The sequence below is a fragment of the Cavia porcellus genome, unplaced genomic scaffold (assembly GCF_034190915.1).
Source record: "Cavia porcellus strain 051 isolate PalLab524CR breed Dunkin Hartley unplaced genomic scaffold, mCavPor4.1 scaffold_5, whole genome shotgun sequence".
Taxonomy (NCBI): Eukaryota; Metazoa; Chordata; class Mammalia; order Rodentia; family Caviidae; genus Cavia; species Cavia porcellus.
The window spans coordinates 87756803-87776574 of NW_026947488.1; positions in this window are offsets into that span (position 1 = coordinate 87756803).

A 19772-nucleotide genomic window follows, 5' to 3' on the forward strand; every position below is an offset into this window, starting at 1 on the left:
TATTAAATGCTGTCAGAGACAAGAAACAGATCACTTACAAGGGAACACCCATCAGAATTACAGCAGACTTCTTGGCACAAACCATCAAATCATGAAGAACATAGGGGGCAATAATTCAAGCTTTGAAGGATAATAACCTCAAGCCATGATCCTGCAAACTGTCCCTAGAAATTGATGGAAAAACAAGGTGTTTCCAGGATAAAGAGGAACTAGGGTGTCTTAGTTACTTTTTACTCATTGCTGAGACAAAATACCTGAAGCCCAAAGCTGGGAAAGGAAAGGTTTATTTCTTACAGTTTTTGGAGGTTTCAGTCCACACTCAGTTGGCTCCAAGGCAGGCGGGCATGGCTGGGCTGCTGTTTATGGTGGCTGCAAACAGCAAATAGGAACCGGAAAAGAGCAAGACACACTTTCTTCCTGCCATTACATCACATCCTGGCTCCATCCCTTGTGGGTGGAGCACTGACACCATCAATCCAAGCACTAGACAATGAACCAATCACATATACACAATGCAAAATCATGAGGCCTGAGGGACACAAACATAAACCATGACATAGGGGAATTTGCAACCACCCATTCAACTCTACAGAGAATACTGCAGGACATTCTAAAAAAGAAAGATAACACGATTCCAGAAACAGTGGCAGAGAGGCCACAATGAATGGAGCAGAAAGTGAAATGAAGAAGACAAACTGACAACTAATGACAGAACAAGAGCTCAACAGAAATGAGGCAGAGAAGGTTGGATGGTAGGAACAGCTGTTTTGGAGAAAACAAGACATCATAATAACTAGTGATGACTTAATATCATCTTGTTTTGAAGTCCCATCAAGCTTTTGTTCTTCTGTCTCCATCAGACTTAGCATGTTGTATCTTATTGGATTTTAGTATATGTGATAATATAAACAAAAACTTTTATAGACAAGGAGATTATACAGAAAACATTGTTCATTTTCTGTTAGTTGGTTCTAAATATCCTGTAATACTGTCATTCTCTTGAATGGTTTTACATTGTGTTGATATGTTTGATGCTACAGTATATGAAGTTATACTCAAAGATTTCAAGGAAAGAGACGCTATGGTAACTACTTTTATGTCAGGATATCTTGTGGTGAAACACTATTTTGCTTAAATGGTTATGCTTTGACCTGTGCTGTTTTGTTGTTATGTCCTCTTTTATCTCAATCTCCTTTTTTTATTGTTTACTTTTTTATTTTTATCTTTTTAATTAAGGGAAAATAAGTACAAAATAGCAGGATATATTATAGTAACCCACTTTGATTTCCTATTAACCTGATTTGAAACCCTGTATTGCTCTCACCATCTTGTTTTGACTGATTTTCCTCTATTCTATCTTGCTTGATGGTACCAAGTTTGAGAGTATAGGCAACAACTGTGAAGACAATAAGATTCATTATGATGCCCATTCTGGTTTGACTATTATCTTCTTTTGAAGTCCTGTAATGTTTCCAGTGTTTTGGTTTTATTTGTTTTGTTCTTTACTGTTTTGTTCAATTTTATTGTAACTGATGATATAGGCAATACATTTTAAGATAGCAAGAGGCATTATGGTAACCATTGTTGATCACTTTGTATTTTGTTTTGACATTATACATTATGCCCATCCTTTTGATTTGACTGATTCTGTTTTGTTATGTCACATTTGGTTTTATTCTTTTCAAAAAAAAGTAGTAAGAACTGTGGGAGTAATAAAACACAAAACATGTAATTATCATTATAAAAAAGAGGAAAAGAAAGTGCTATAAAGGATATAACTGCATGTATATATAAGTGTATAAGATAGAAAAACATATTACTGAGTTTTGTTGGATCATTGAACAGAACTGTTTGCAGTCTCACTGTTTGAATGTCCACTTTATATGCTTTAATTTTGTAACTTGAACAACTATTTCTAAGATGACAATATGTAATCTATTAACTAGTGATTTCCTACTGTTTATTTTATCTCAAATAATGTATAACTTGTATGCTTTTTCTGTTTCTTTTGTTCTTTTTCTCCTTAAATAATTTTTTTAAAAAGAAAAATAATTTGGATATTTCCACAATGATGTCATTATTTCCATTATGCATTTGTTTTGGAACTAGATATCTAGCAGGTATGAGTGTGTTACAGGCAGGACTAAGCCATGAGAACAGCAAAGCAGAAGGCACATTTTCATGCTAATGAGCTTTGTGTTGACCTTACTAGAGTTGCTTGCATTCTATTTTCCTAGTCTTGATTGACATTTTAAATTTATCTATGTTATACCTTTTCATTGTCCATTTATTCTTGATTGGAAGAAACAGAAAGCCCAGTAATATAACATGTGATATATATATACATTTTCCAAGAAGAGAAACCACAAAGCATTGTTAGCTAACAATGTGGTTTCTCTTCTTGGATAACAAGAAAGAAGCTAACAATGCTTTGTGGCTTCTCTTCTTGGATAGTTCCATTTTCTACTTCTTGACTACTTTATAATTCTGATTATCTGATAAGGCTCATCTCATTTTTTGTCACTAAGTCTCTGGTAATCCTTTAAAAGATTTTATTGTAAATTTAGATGAGGAAGTGTCAAGAATACAATTCAACCAATATATATATATATATTCTCATGGTAATTACTTTATATTCATAATCCAGTTGCAACCTGTAAAGTTAGGTAAGGATTTATGTGATGATACTTAGTAAACTTCATGGAATTGTATTTAAGTTATCAAAGTTATTAATATTGTTTTTTTACAGGTACCTGCAAACTAAAATTTATCTCTCTCTCTCTCTCTCTCTCTCTCTCTCTCTCTTTCTTCTTTTTAGTTCTCTTTCTGTTGTGAATCATGCAGCTCTCAAACTTTTTGCAGTTAGGACCATGAATGGCAGCAAGAAGGTGAGGAGATAAAGGGGAGACACAGAAATCTGGGAGCAGGTGAAGCCTTCTCTCCAGATAGGAGGAAAAATCATTACTGCTCACTGTAGGGGTGTTTATTTATACATTTATCAACTAGATGTCACAAGGCACCCCATTGCCTAGTAATGTGCAGGTAAGGCAACCAAAATGCCTGATGTTTTGGGGGCATAGAGTTACTTATTTTTGCAGCTTACCCTGGGAAATCTTTGTTCTTTCACTACCTGACAGGACTCCCTAGGTGTGATCAAATTTCAGCTTTACTGGCAATCAACAGTTTCTTTCTTTCTTTCTTTCTTTCTTTCTTTCTTTCTTTCTTTCTTTCTTTCTCTTTTTTGCTTACTAATCATTTGGAGGCTCAGTTTGTTTTCTCAGGAACTTAATTTCAATCAGATTACTTTCTTTTTTCCAAAAATACAGTGGATTTTTGTATTTTCAGCATGTAGATCGATTTAATTAACATTATTTATAAGGTCCTGAAGGTCCTTGCTCCACCAGCATCTTTCTTCTGTATCACTTGAGCTCTTGCTTTACCTTTTTATTTTTCACTTTTCAATGTTTGGTCTCAGTAGTCTTTGTTAGTTTCAAAAAAATCAATGTTTGCCACTTGAGGATTTAATGAAATCTGTTTTTTCTATAAATTATCCTTACTATCTGAAGGCCTTAGCTTAATTACTTTCTCATAAACCTCTGAACCTTCTTATATTATAAATTGGTCCTGATAAGTATCTCAGTCAAAATTCTTCAGCAATGCTTTTCAAAATATGTTTTCTGAATGGGTAGTATTAATACCACTGCAGAACTTGCTAGAAATAAAAATAATTCACACATACCTCTGAATCACTGAGTTAGACTCTGGAAAAAAAAGTACAGCAATATATTTAATTAGCCAATTTGAGGGCTGTGGTGCTTGTTTGATTCTGGAAGACTTTCTCAAGTCAAAAGTCTAGACTCAAAAGCCACTTGTAAAAAGACCTTTCAAAACTTACAAAATATAACAGTACTGCCATTTCTGTGACCTTGCAGTTTTTCATAAAATTTATTTTGACAGCCAAATTATTTGCTTATATTTTACTCTCCTTGGTGCCCATCTGTATCAAGAAAGTTACAGAGTAGAAAATCACTATGAGGAGTTTTGCATTATTAAGATGGTAATATCACAGTAGGGGGAAAATGGCTAAAGAGAAAGACAGTGGCCAGATCATGTAAGGTATGGCCAGGTGCTTATTAATCTGTAGCCTTCTAGTTTCATGTAGACTTTGCTGGATTAGGTTCAGTGAGTTGAACCATGGTATCTGGAAAGGGATAATAATTTAGCAAATTCTCCAAATTGATCATATACATTTAATGATGTAGACTAAAACTATGGTCTCTTGCATTATACCATGCTCAGTATAAGAGAAGACCATTTAAAAATAAAAAATGTTTTATTTTTAATCAATCTCCCTATAGGACAGGTAGAAAAATTAGTAGAATAATGCTAGAAGGAGACTGGAAGAGATGTTCTGAGTGTTTTAGCAGAAAAAAAAAAAAAACCAGGAGCAATGACTTCTCTTTTAAATATATAATATTACTAGCGAACATAAAAGAAAAATGTAATTTGGAATAGGATGTTGTATTAGTCAGCTTTTCTGTCACTGAAAACCAATACCAGATAACCATACCGTAAAAAGAGAGGGCTTAATTTGACTCATGTTTTTAGGGGATTCAGTCCATGATTGGCTGACTCTAAGGCAGAAACGTCATGGCAGAAGGGTAGGATGTGCACTGATCTTTTTAACCGTATGTGCTCAAGGAATACTTTTATGTCTTTTTTTCACTATGTACTTGGAGTGAAAACTTTCTTTTGTAAATTTTATATATCTATATATCCAGTTTTCATAAAAAATTTATTGTTGAAATATTTCCAAAATTCTTTTGGGTCATGCTATACATAGGGAAGGAGAAAAAATAGGAAAAAGAAGGCATACTAGAGAGAGAGTCCCACCCAACACCCCTAGAATTGCACTTAACTAACCTCCTTGATAATTACCAAGTCAATCAAACTGACAATTAAGCTTTACTATCACAAATTTTAAGGGCATAAAACTGAGAAAATTTGGTAGCAGAGACATGAAGTTAATTGGATCAAAGCAATACAGATTGTTCAAAAGATGTCCAGTCGTTCGGAAAAGGAAAATTGCATTAATAACAAAAAAATGTAACATTTGTCAAATGTTACATACCAAATTGTTTTTAACTGTTTAGTATTTTATTAATTTTGAGAAACTTCAATGTGTTAGAGTTTAGATTTTTAGTAACTACAGAGCCTCATATGGTAAAAACATAGTTCTCAGCTCGGCACTTGTGGAATTTTTAAGAGGTTTCACTGTAAGAGGCAGAGCATAATGGCAGGTTTAGAGTATTGTGCACAGGTCCTTGGAACATCCTTTAGAAATTCAGTCCATCCATATTCTCTGTTTGCTTCCTAACCACTGTGATGTGGGCAGCTCACTCTACCATGTTTTGGCCATAAGGCACTTTCCAACAATGGCTCAAAGTCCAACTGAACAGAGACTAAAAATCTCCAAAAAAAAAAAAAAAAATTAGTCAAAGTAAAACTTTCCTCTAAGTTGATTATTTTAAGTATTTTGGGGCTCTACCCCTTCCAGTCACTTGTCTCTCAGGCATGGGTGCTCCGCAGGCCCAATGCCTATTCAGCCCACCCCTGTCCCTGCCACTGTCAGAGACAAGATGTATGCTAAACCACTCCCACTGCTGGTTGCTGCATGTCCTGGGCCCAGGCTTCCCGCTGCTGACCTGCCTGCCTCTTCCCTGTGTTCCTTGTCTCATGAAGTCGCTGGTTGTGCTCATCCTCGTTGGTCCTGGCACCAGCAGGGGTATCCCATGCTCTTACATAGTAGAGAAATAAGGCTGCACACACCTTTCTTCAGGAGGATTTGTTCATGATGAAGGGGAGAACCCAGAATCACAGTATGGTGAATTCAATGACAAGTACATTAAAGAAGGAAAGATTGTGCCAGTTGAGATAACTAATAAAGAGGGAAGTGGCTCAAACAATGCCTGCCAATGATCAGAAGAACAAATTTTTTATTTGATGGGTTTCCAAGAAATCAAGACAACCTTCAAGGTTGGAACAAGTGTTTTGGAAAGCTGAGTAAAACAAACTTGTGAAATTTGGTGTTTTATATAGAAAACAGAATAAATTTGTTGTAATCATATTAATTAATTCTATATCCTTTAATTCTTTTCAGCAAATACAGGGGTTCATGAAATATTTAAATCTGGTTCAAATATGGTTTTTTTAATGTGGCCTACAATGTTTTACACCTACCAATAATAAAATGAGGACTAAATGTAGAACAGATTATTATTATTTGCTAAACTCACTGACTATGTTAAGGGAGGACAATACAATTCATTTTTTGTATGCTGACCAGTTTATCAGTACATGCTCAAGTCATCCTTTTCTCCGTTACAGTTTTTAAGAACTGTCCCTTTTAGAAAAGAGAGGAGGAGACCAAGCTGGTGGTGTGGAAAGCAGCAGAGAAAACTGCCCTTTGGAGAGTCTCTGTCCAGATGCTGAAATATACATTGTGAAGAAGACAAGAAGAAAGGAAGTGAGTCCACTGAACCCAGGAAAAATCTGAATTGCAAAAAGAAGCCCAGGGAAAGAGTGAAGAGAAAAGCTTCAGTGAAGAAGAAAATGGTAGCAGGAGCTGCCTTTTCTCTGAGATAAGACTGGCTTCAGGAGGATTCAAACCTGTGGTCACGTGGTAAAAGTGACAGTGATAGCTGCTGACACTGGAGACCCCTACAGAGAGGTGCAACTGTGGAGGGAAGCTTCAGATACAGAGTTCTACACTGGCTGGCAGTGAGTGCAGAAGACTTAGTCTTCCTAGGGGAGAGAGCAGTTAACTGAGAGCCATCTTGGAGATAGGCAGACTGAGCTCCAAACCCAGAATGGCTGATGCTCCATCTAGCTACTCCTATCTGGGGGCAGACCCACAGAATTCGCCTGCATGGCAGTGAGCCCAGTGAGTCTATTCTTGGGGTAGGTCTGCTGAGATTATTCACTGTCCTGCCAAAAAGATACTGCTGGCCTGCTGGGAGAAATCTGCACAAATTGGGACTCTGCAGGTTGCCTACTTGTGAAACCAGAGAGAATCCTGAAGTGAACTTTTTTTCTTTTCTTATTCTTTTTCTTCTTCATTGTTTTTACAAGTGTGAAGATGGTTCTATTCTGTTCTTCCTTTTGTCTCTTCTGTCTCTCTTTTCCTTTGGTCTTTTGCACCAGTTACCTAACATTTTCATGATCCCCTTTGTTCTCTAACCTTCTAATCTCATTCTCTTCTTCCACTTCTTGATCTTCTCCTTAATCTATTTTAAATTTTTATGCCCTGAGGGTAAAATTGACACATTAAGGAATTATATGCCACATATGATTTTCTAATTTTTATTCACATTTGGTTATATAATTACAAATCCACCTCATACAGTTAGAAGTGGAAAATTCAGAGTTTACTCAGTTTTCTAGGATGGACTTCATGCTGTTGTTACCACCGTAACAAAATTTTCCATAGTTGTTCTAACACAGCTGTTGGTCCTTGAATTCCATGACTGTGATTGACCAAGGATCACACAAAATACTATGGTACAGTACCAGAGAACCAGGGACTAGGCCAAAGAAGCAACAACTTCTTATCCCTAACAAACTAAAGAGGTAAGAACTCCCAATATACTCAAATCCTAAAACCCAGCTATACCTGGAAGACACCTCAGAGAAGTAATCATCACCTAACAGTCTGAAATACTAGCAATAAAGCAATCCACCATTCTCAACTTACAAGAATCATTCCAGGAATTAAACTGAAAAAAGAGAGAAAAGGAAATGAGAAGACACTTAAGCAAAATACAACCCCAGAAATCCGGGGGCCGATGTAGTGGGACAATTCAAAAGTCCCTCAGCAGGCCTCTCTGAATTGATAGCAATGAAGGAATTGAATGAGTATCTGCACAAAATGAAATCAGAAATAATCTCTCATATAACAACAGAGATGACCAAAATACAGACCAAAAGAACTATCCTTTCTAAATTTACTTTCTGTATATGAACCCAAGTTTTTTTTGCTGTTGTTGCTTTTCATACAGGGAATCAAACTCATGACCTTGCACTTGCCAGGCAAGTGTGGTGTCACTGAGCCATATCCCTGGGCCTGAAGAGTGCTTTTTATTTATTTATTTATTTTTTTATATTGGCAAATAAACTCCTGTCTTTGTGTTGCCAGGCCGGTGCATATGCATCCAAGCTATATCCCCAGTCCCTGTGAACCCAAATTTGCATCTAAGGTATTTACTGGTGAAAATATTTCCAATTTTGCAATTAAAATTCATTACAATTAATTTTATTTTACTGTTAATAAATAATATATATGAAAACTGCAATTTTATGCTGACACTCTTGTAGATTATTTGCCCTTAGGTAATAATATAGAGGCTCCACATTATCTCTGTTGATTTTTAGCATAAAATTTCTGACATAATCAAAGGCACAGTGCTTTATTGTCTTGCATTAAAACACTCCTTTTGCTGCCTAGGTTTAATAGTATTCCCAGTTCAGTGATAAGGTATTGCTTAATTATTGCTCTAATAGTCTACTTCTGGCCATGTGTAAGATGTACAAGTTGGCAGGGTGTCATTTTGTTTTGCTTGCTGGTTTATTTAAGTCTACTGTTCAGTCGTATGGAGTGACTCCATTGTCATTGACTGTCATTATCGCCACCTGTGGTTGTCATATAATGTTCATCAATTCTATAAGAAAATTGCACAAAGATTTTGATTATCAGCATGAAGAATACATGTAAAGCTTCATTTAGCTATCCTTGACAAACTTGTTATGAGTAGATTATTTAGAAAGTGAAAATAATCCATAAGTGAGTAAATTTAAGTCCAGAAATACTTATTAATTTATTAATGCTTAAAGTAATGTATATGTATATATATATATACAAACTTAGGTATCCATATGTATATAAACATATGCTTATGCTAATTGTTTTTACGTGCATATATTTTCTTGTATTATTAATGATTTACACAAATGTGTTACTTTGAATTTAAAATGTTAATCTGACCCAAAAGTTTTAGTTAAAATTTTGTTCTTTTCTCATAAATACTTATAAAAATGTAATATACAAATTTAAATTCTATCATTTTTATTAATATATAAAATCTTAAATTTAATACATAATGATAATTATCTGCATTGCTTTTGGAACTTTATTATTCATATGATTGCTTTGTACTCTACCACTTTTATGGCATTTTATTAGGTAATCTGCCTCATTTATAACGTAAAAAGTGACTTAAAATAAGCCAGCCTCTTGATACATTAGTTTTCATGTATACAACAAGTTGTCAAGTACAAAAAGGTATTTGTTAATAATAGATGTTTTCCTGAAGCCTGAAAATGCATATGCCCAAACAGATTTTAAACTTACAGTTTTTTCTTATTAAACATTTAGTAAAGAATATTTTCATTTCCATAGATTACCCATACTTTAGAAAAATCCCTGGATTAGAATCATACCTGAATCATTAATACATAGTTCTTAGGAAACCAGTAAGCATAAGTTACAATTCATGTAGTATGTATTTATGATGAAAAGATATAGGACAAATAACATTGCATGAGTTAATGTTTAGTTATACTTACCTTATATATCTGACACCTATGGCAATTCCTTATAAGCAAGAGATGTTAGCTTTGTTTATATATTTATTTAACCCCTTTTGCTTTGATTCCTGGGTAAAATTGTGAAACATACATGTGTGCACGAATGCTTCTGTATATGTGCATGTGCTCAGATATTTTGGTGCAAATATTACATTTCTAAGAAGATTTTAGGGTAAAAATTGTCCTTTTATCAAAATTTAAAATATAATTTCAAAATATCAAAGATGTACCTTTCACTACTACATGTTTGTAGTACATAATGTGTGCATTCCTTGTGGGAAATTGATGCATGTGCATGTCATATTTTAATACCTTTTTCTTCCATTTCTCTTCCTTCTAAAACCCTTCTGTCCATCTCTTAATCCCCTTTGATTTTTACATTTTATTGTACAATGTTTCTATTCTTTGTGTGGAGTAGTTCCTGTCATAAAGCATCTTAGTTCATTTATTCATCTTCTTTCCCTCCCTTCAATTCTTCAAATCCTTCCCCTTTGAAAAAGGACTATATCTCTACTTTCCATTATGTGTCTTTTACTTAGTTCTTTATTTATATTTTGCTTTTCTTATATAAGAGAAAGCATGTGATATTTAAGCCTGTGTGTTTGATTTATTTCACTTAATATTATGGTCTCAACGTGCACCTATTTTCCTATAAATGACTGAAATTAATCTTTTAATATATTTAAATAATATAGTATTATGTGCAAATGCCCATTTTCTTTACCCATTCTACTGTTGTTGGACATATAGGATGCTTCTGAGATCTCACTATTCTGTACTGTGTAGGTATAAACATAGATATGTGTGTATCACCATAATTTGATACTGTTAGCTTTTGAAAAGCTACCTAGGAGGGGAATAGCTGGGTCAAATGAGCAGTTTGAAGATAATTGAGGCTGCTTCTTCACACGATTTTCACTGTTAAAAAATTCAACTGAGTAGTTTTGTTCTTTCAATTCTTTTCAAGATGATTTTCTTTTTTACTTTCCTATTAATGAAAAGCAATGATTTTTAAAATTTAACAAATGTCAAAATCATTTAGAGAATTTGTTAAAACACATACTATTGGGCTTGCTCCCAAAATTATCACCTTGTGATAATTTGGGATTTCTATTCAAGGCCCCATGTGAACAAGGATGAGTGTCTAGCAATGTTATTAACTTGGTGGATTTTATTATTTTTTTTATTTATGTATTTGTATTATTTTAATTCAACTTTTAAAAACTAAGAGTCAGCCTAGGGTTTTGTATATGATCAGCAAGTGTTCTACCCCGAACAAGGAAGGCCTCCAATGTATATGTATTTTGAGATAGGTTCTCACTATACTGCCCTCCTTGACCTTGAATTGAGATCTTTCAGGCCTCAGCCACCAAAGTAGCTAGGATTCAGGAATATGTTTTGAGGACTGAACATTTATCAGAAAATAGAGCTCACTTTAAGTAACATGTAGTTAAGAGACTACATGTAAGCATGGTTCTTCCATATGATATCTGTTTCTTTGTATGAATTAGACCTTTTAGAGTTCTTTTCCCTGAAAGAAAAGTAGAATATATTTACTAACGACTTTAGTTAACAGAAAATTCAATGGCTTTCTTTTATTAGTTAAGGATCTGGTATGTATCTGATTGAATTCTAATTCAAATCTAAAGCTGACTGATTGTATGTAGAGTATTGAGAAGTAATTACATGTGATATTGCAGGACTTCTGATATCTACATGACAGTCACATAATATTCACTGCATATTATCAACATATACTTGTTTTATTTTCACTGAGATTCATAATTATGTTATTTTGTTAAATACTGTGTTTCAAAGTTGTATTTTTAAGCTTTGGATTCTTAAAACTTTTTTTTAACTTTTTTGCTTTTCACATGGCAAGACAACGCATGAAACTTGGCAAACATGCAATTTGTTTTATTTATATTGAACCATCTGTTTGCTGGACAGTTTCAAGCTTTTTTCCACTGCTAAACATCCATCTGAAGATTTTTTTCCTCACAAGCTGCTCTTGAAAGTCTTGCCAATTAGTTTTAACTTCACAGAATGAATGACAACCTGATGAATGCTATCACATCATTACTTGAAAATTTGGCAGTTATAAAGAAATTCACAAAGGCAGTAATTAAAATTAGTAGAAAAAGGCAAACTGCTTCAACTTGGTGTCTTCAACCAAAACATATCCTTATATGTTAATGATGGCTTTCAGTGATATTTTCAACAACCTTTCCCACATATACTGTAAAATTCACTCTTCAGTTTCCAAGTCTACTCTTCAACAATAAATGAAAATAGAGTGCAGTATTGGCATTTCAGGAAAGGATGCACTAACTTAACTTGATATTGTATTTTATTAACGTTGCTTTCATTCTAAAATAATATATTTGTAATAGTAATATATGGTTGTTAAGTAATATATTTCAAAATATTTAATATCCCTGTAGAAACATAAGTATTTAATGTGAACCAAAGGAAACCTATGACAAATTAAGCTGCACCTAAAATTTAATGGAAATTAATATTTCTCTTAATATGAGGAAATAATAATAATAATTTCTCTTAATATGAAAAAAATAATAGGAATATAGAAATATTGAATATCCTTCAGTAAGAGAGACAAGTGCCAAAGTTTCCATTAACTTTACAAAGCGTCACCTAAAGTTTACTTGTAACCAATTGCTTTTCATCACTTTAACTACAACACCAAAATAGTAATTCAAGAGTAATATAATTTCAATTATATTACATAAAATTATCTTTCTCATCAATTAATTATATATTCTTAAATACAATATTCAGTTTTAGGAACTAATGAATTTGTGACATTTGTCTTTGGAAACCATTAGCTATTTTGATATGGCTTATAGCAAAGAAAATAATCATTTTTCATGAAATGCATTTGAAACTGAATAAAAATTTTAGGCGTAATATAACAGAAGATTTAGTGAAAAAAAAGGGAAATTGAGTACTTCTCATAACCATTATCAGAACACAACTAAAGGAACAATTAAGGAAAAGGAAAAATAACAACTAAAAGAGTAGGTAAAGCAGTCAATGAGATAATTTAACGTAAGTGATACAGAACACTAGTGAAATTAAGTGACCGTATCTATTATTTTTTCCCCAGTGGCTATCAATGTGTCTGAAAAGACTACCTTTGCATTGTTTTTAGCAAAGATAACATAATATGTATAAATTGTGATTAAGTAATTGAAATATATTTAATCACTTATAAACGTAATAAATTTCTGTATTGCTCTTATGATATACTCCACATCTGTACACGTCATTCTTTTTATTCTGTATTCTATTCATATGTAATGTCACATTATTTTAATGAATTTTATAAAATGAGGTCAAATTTAGAAAGGCTGTTTACTCCTTACATCGTTTCCCATTAGTGCATGTGTAGCTGTCATTGGATATTCATTTCTCCTCATAAACTTTAATACCAACCTGACTAGTTTAATTTAAAAGTATATCTATTTATATGTACATATATAACAGCATTAACATGTAATAACACAAAACTTGCTTTTCAAGGAACTAAGATAAATTAATATTTTGTTTCATTTTTTCATAAAAGAATAAAACTACATTAAATCTGAAAAATCTCATGCTTCAAGTATCATAACTACAAATTTTGCTTTCTCACACACAATGACAGTTATTGAGACAGACATCTCTCAATTTTACACGTTTTAGAAGTGGCATTGTTTTTCCCACAAAGCAGCACATCATGAATTGGGAATTTGATAACAACAGGAATAATTGAGAATAGAATAAAATGTTTTTATCCTACTAAACTTTTTTTTAAATAATTAAACTTATTTAATTAAGACTCTATTTAGGCAACAGACCAATAACAAAATGACCTATATTTTTGTAAAAAGATTGTCAATTATATACTCTTAAAAGTGTAGGTGCAATTTCCTACATTTTCATTACAAGTATAAATAAACATTTTCTTAAACTGCATTCTTATTTTCCACATTAAAATGTCATTGTTAATTCTCATTTTAAGTGGCAATATGCTTTTATGTGTAGGAACTATTATTAATATGATATATTTCTATTCTTAGTTAATATTAATCTGAAACTACTCATTTATTTGTTAATTGCTAGTCTAAGTCAAGAAATAGATCTGAGTTGGGACCGTAGAATTTATTGTAAGATCTCTTGAAATTGGAAAACCAATATTGCTATAAATATTATTGAATAAATAATTTTGCTTAAGGTATTATATCTAATAGTAAAAGTTATAATTAAGACCAATAAAATAATAACAATATAATTTAAAATTACAGAATTTTAAAATCACAGACTGCATCATGAATTAATGTTTTGCCCTTAATAAATCATTCATATTTGATTCAATCACAGAAATATACAGTATCACTATATTCATTGCTTTATACAAACGTCTTCCAATGATGGTCTAATTATTAATTTAAACTCCAAAATAATTCGTACTATTATATATGTGAATTAGAAATATCAAATTCTGTTTGAAAAGATTGGATGTTTTATGAAAAATGTATTACTGAAAATATAGTTTAAATTCTAAAATTTTCTAGAAAATCAGACAATAAATGACATTTTAAAGCCATACAAATTAATATTTCATTTAGAGGAAGAGAGAGGGAGAAATGTGAAAGAGGAAGGGAACTGAAAAAAAGAAGCAAGCTGTGTTAGGCAGATGTACCTACCCTCCAGGAAGCATGCAAATATATCATGTCTGTAAACATACAGTATTAAAAGAAAAGGCGAAAAGTCAAATTGGCATCACTTGATGTTAAACTATAGCAAAATAAATTCCAGTGTAACTATATATATTCAACATTATTATGTTTTTTATACTTATTTTTGTAAAAATTCACTTACAAAACTAATTTCTCTGCTCAATTGCCTTAAACCCATTATTTATAATTCATTGGAAGAATTGAACAGAGCATAGTAATTTGTTTTAGTCCAAATTACTCTTTCCCCAAATTACTCATTCTCAAAAAATGAGAACCATAAAATTTAATTTTCTTACTACAAGACACTATGGAAGATGTAAGAACAAAATTTGTAATTTTTATCCTTCAGAAGAAATGACTATTGCAAGAACTGAGTTTGTAAATTACATTAAAAATAACTGCAACCTCTCTTATTTATGACTGCCTGACAGCCACATTTTCTACTGGCTGAGGATCCTGAATTGTAATTGCACTGATCAGTTATATGGCTATTTCAATATGAATTGAATAGAAGAGGTTATATTTTTTAAAGTCTTGAGTTGAATATCATTATTTTCACTCTGCATAGCTTGACTTTCTCTGTTTTTGACTCTCTTTTTTGTAATTGTAACAAACACCATCAATATACCTACTTAGACACCTGGCAGCTCAGATTGGATTTGCTTTTTCCATAGTGCTTACTGCATTCTCAGTGTGTATGTCAACTATTTATCATATTTATAGCTTTTAATCTCCCTTACTCCTTGGGAATAGATCCCACAAGGGCAGATTACTTTTTCTTCCTTATCCATAGATATAGTCCAACAACTTCCAAGAGTCTGTAGTATCAATTGTCATTGTTTTTTGAATAATTTGTTACAATGTTATTTTCTATATTGAACAAGTACAGACTATTGTATGAAGTATCACAGAATTTTCACTAAAATCCAACCAAAATAGTTGTGATAAAGACAGGGTGTGTGATAATTTTTTTTTATGAGAGGCCTGAAAATCAAGGTGAGAATTTAAGTGGAGAATTGGAGATATAAAATTACATTTCAATGATATTACAATGGAAACAAATGCTACAGAATAAGCACTTCATTTTTCTTTTAGTATGTGTTTCAAAAAGATGTGATGTGGTTTGGTATAGTCTATCTTTGAAATTCAAAGTGTAGATTTAAATACAGACTTCTGTCATTGATCTAACATATAATGCTTAATAATGTAGAAGCATGGCTCCACTTTAAGTGTCATAATACGCTATTTAAAATAATAATTGTTTCAAGGAAATTATGAGAAAATTTATCACTTGACCCTTCTCTTACAAATCTTTATTACAATGGTTGTGATAAAGAAAAAGTATAAGATAAAAAAATTATAGGAGGGGCCTGAAAAACGAGAGAATTTGAGTAGAGGAAGAGGAGAATAATAATATTGAACACAAAACTTTAAAAAGTATAAGCTCTTCTATTTAATTCATATGGAATTAGTCATACAACTGATCAGCATATTCATAATTCAGTATACTCAGCCAGTAAAAAATGTTTCTGGAAGACAGTCATAAATACGAGAATCTGTAGTTATTTTTAATATAAGTTATAAACTCAGTTCTGGCGTAGTACAATACTACTAAAATTCCTGGTATAAAGTATATGTTTTGATTTCTTTATAAATTATGCAACTATCTTATTAGATTTATTTTAAATATAACATGTTTACTTGCTTATAGTCTTTATTTTCTATTTGCTTAATCTTTCATAAAAAACATAAATTTCTGCTAAAGTTTATTTTCTTAGTGTTTTTATAACAACATTGAGAACATAGTTGAAATTCAGTGCTTTATTCTTTAATCAATGGATTATTATAAGCAATGGGAAGAGCAATGTGAAAAATATTCTAGACAGGTTTCATTTCCAAGGTCCATGCTAATATCATGAAAATAAAAATTTGACTTCTATTTTTAAAAATGTTAAATTCAAAGACATAAATAACACTGAAATTTTTCCAGTTATTTATATGTACTGAAGTTTTAGCTGATTTGTATACACAAATATTAAACAAGCTATTTTCTCTTATATATTGACACTAATTTTATTTACTACATTTAACAATATGTTGTAAGTAGAGTTTTGGCATTGTGCTCTATATTAGAAAAGCAAGTATAGCAAACTATTTCAAGTAATATAAATTTGCAAATTACCTAGAAAGTCTTCTGGCTCTTGAATATGAAACAGATTCTAAGCAGATTTACAAAGCCATCCCCATACACACCCTTACATACACCACACACACAAAATGTCTAAAGACATTATCATAAATGAATTGCTTCTGCTATCCTTTGATAGATGCCAGGGATGCTGCTAAATGAACCACAATGTTTTATAAATGTTTATAAATATATGACCTCTAAGCCAAAGTCTTTATTAGAAGATTAAGAAACTTTTTGCTAGAATTTAAGTATTTCCATGTTTTTCTACTTTGTAACATGTAAATTTTATGTCAAAATTTTAATGGTGGTCTGATAAAAATAGAAAATCACTTGACTTAATTCTCAGAAGTCAAACTTTTAAAAAGACTATATAATTTTCAGGACATTTATAGAGATAAAAACAATTCCTTAACTTCAGTTTGATATAGCTATCATTTCCATAAAATTTTTAAAGATTATTTTCCATGCTATATTTGAACCAACTTTTCATTTCATTTTTCCCATCAGTTTCACTTGTATTGTACTTAGAAATAGGTTTCAAAATTTGGGGGTCTATCTTGTTCTTTGGGTATGAATAGTGATGTATTTTTAGATTAAATAATCTAGGTGTTCAGTAAAAACATTTTAATGATACACACATATCATTAAAATATTTTTTTAAAAATAATTTGGGTTTTTTAAAAATAATTTTTTGTTATACCTTTCTTAAGGTCTAGAGATTTATTCTCACCAAGGGATAAGCAATGGGTCTTGCCATGATATTAGTTAATAAAATGAACAAATTATTTGTTGCTTTGCCGTGCTGTGTTCCTGACATAGTCTATGTGATACAGTAAATACAACATCTCACTGTGGCAGTCAGCTTCAGAATGGGTTACTTTATGAGGCCAAAGGTGAACCACAAAAGCCCTATAAGAATCATTAACTTGTGTCTCCTCAGTGAAATAAACTGTTGTAAAATGGAACATTTAAACAGAAGAGAAATAAAGAAACATAGCAACTACAGACCTCTTGACTAAATTAGAGGAAACTACACGGGGAAGAGGTGAGCATCATTAGAAAATTTAGAGTACTTAAATCCCACCTAAAATTTTCACTTGAAAATTAAAGTGATGGTTTGTTATGTAGTGCCTGAGATCATTATGTGATTTTTCTTCCACTTTTTTTTTTTATTATTAGAAGTATTTAAAGTCAATTCTGGAGTCTTATATCAAAAACTTCCTGGATATAATGTGTTAAAACAAAATTAATATTGCTAAAATATTGTTTTAATGAAATTTCACTTTGATAGATCAAAAAATTGAAGAATTAGGGAGACAAATATGATACATGATAAGGAAACATATCTTGATATTCGTAACTATTATGGATTAAAAACTGGTGGTCAATTTAGCACTAGCTGAACTAAATCAGCATGGTACTGGGTTGTAGATGGCTACCTGAGGAAAGTTATCAGCATAAAAAGAAACACGGAGAGAGAGAGTGAGGCATCATGGGTTCTTCTACGTGTTGTTGTTTAGAGTCATTGGTTCTCCTGGAGGAGCTTGTCATGCTGGCTTTTCCGGTATGAATTTGGCCATTATCATCAGAGAAGCTCAGGACCTTGTCACTGAGAGTCACTGTGGTTCACTTTGGAGAGGGGAAGATGTGTGCTGTTTAATATCCAAGAGAAGACTGTACACTGGCTTCCTGACATGTACTCTACTGTTCTCATTGTTGGAGGAGCTCAGGACCTCGTTGTCACTGGGGATGGCTGTGGTGCTTTTCAGGAGACCTCTGATCCTTATTTTGATCATTGATTCTTGGCTCCATGGCAGAACCCTCAGCATACTGGCATAGATCCTTCACCCTGCTGGCATAGACTTTCTAGCTTCCACCGCTGAACTTTGGGCCTTCCCAGCAAGATCCATGGATCATGCAATAGACTCATGAAGGACATCACTGTGGGATCCAGGCTTTTGGCTGAATTTTCTAGGTGTTTAGTGGTGTAGACATTTTCCCTCTACTTTGTTGTATTTAACTCTGGGTGACCATCGTAAAATAATACTATAAATTATGTGTGCTGTATATAATTGTTCTCCTTAAAACCCCTGACTACAAGGACTTATTTTTCTCAGCATATTTAGAGATTCCTTTATTATTACAGACCTGTGGTTCTCAAATGCATGTTCTTTGTATTATGTTTTCTTATCTGAGTGAAGATTTTAGTTAAAAGACACCTTCATAATAATTGCAAACAATATAAAATATGTCTCTGAAGAACTGATTCAGCATTGTTGTGACCAGTAGTTGGATTTGAAAAACAAAATACCATGTCTAATTAAGTATGAAATTCTTAACATTTAAATATCTAACCAAGAAAAACCGAGGGAGGGCCTCTTACAAATATCCCCATAATAAGTTTACAAGACTTTCAAAATAGCTTTCTGTTTCTTCCCTATCCATCTTTGTGGGAAATTGTTTTATACATAAGAAAAAAATTTACTCTTGGTAGGGCCTACTAATATCTAGCAATCAAAAAGTTGCTGCCATTGAAATTTTTGCTTAGATATCAAAAGTGTAAGGGCCATTTTTATTGTTGTTTCTGAAATCAGTTACCATTTTCCTACCACTATTTTATTTTTATTCTTTCAAAATTCTCAATATTCATATTAATTTCAATTTGAGTAAAAGTATCAGCATATGTCCATTTTTTATATTCTTACATAGGATAGTATTCTATATCTTTAAGAATTATGTTACTATCATAACTTTAAATTATTTAGTATTGTAAGAATGGTGTTATGGATTGAGAACTGGTGGTCAACTTAACGCCAGGTGGATTACATAAGCATGCACTGAGCAAAGATGCTCTACCTTAAGAGGGTTGCCAGGATAAATAGGTGAAGAAGAAGGGAGGTGTTAAGGGTTGAGGGTTGAGGTGTTAAGGAGGCATTGTGGGTTCTACTACAAGTTGCTGTCTGAGCTGTTGGTTCTCCTGGAGAAGCTTTGGTCCTCACATTGAACGTTGCTTCTTGGCTCCGGAGGGGAAGACATGTGCTGCTTGGTCTCCAGGATGAACTCGGCTGCTTCCTGGCACATACCCAACTGTACTTGTCGTCGGAGGGCTCAGGGCCTCCGTGTCGCTGACGATGGCTTCAGGATAGTAGTGCCTTCAGGATAGCTCTGGTGTTTGTTGTAAGTGTGACTTCTTAGCT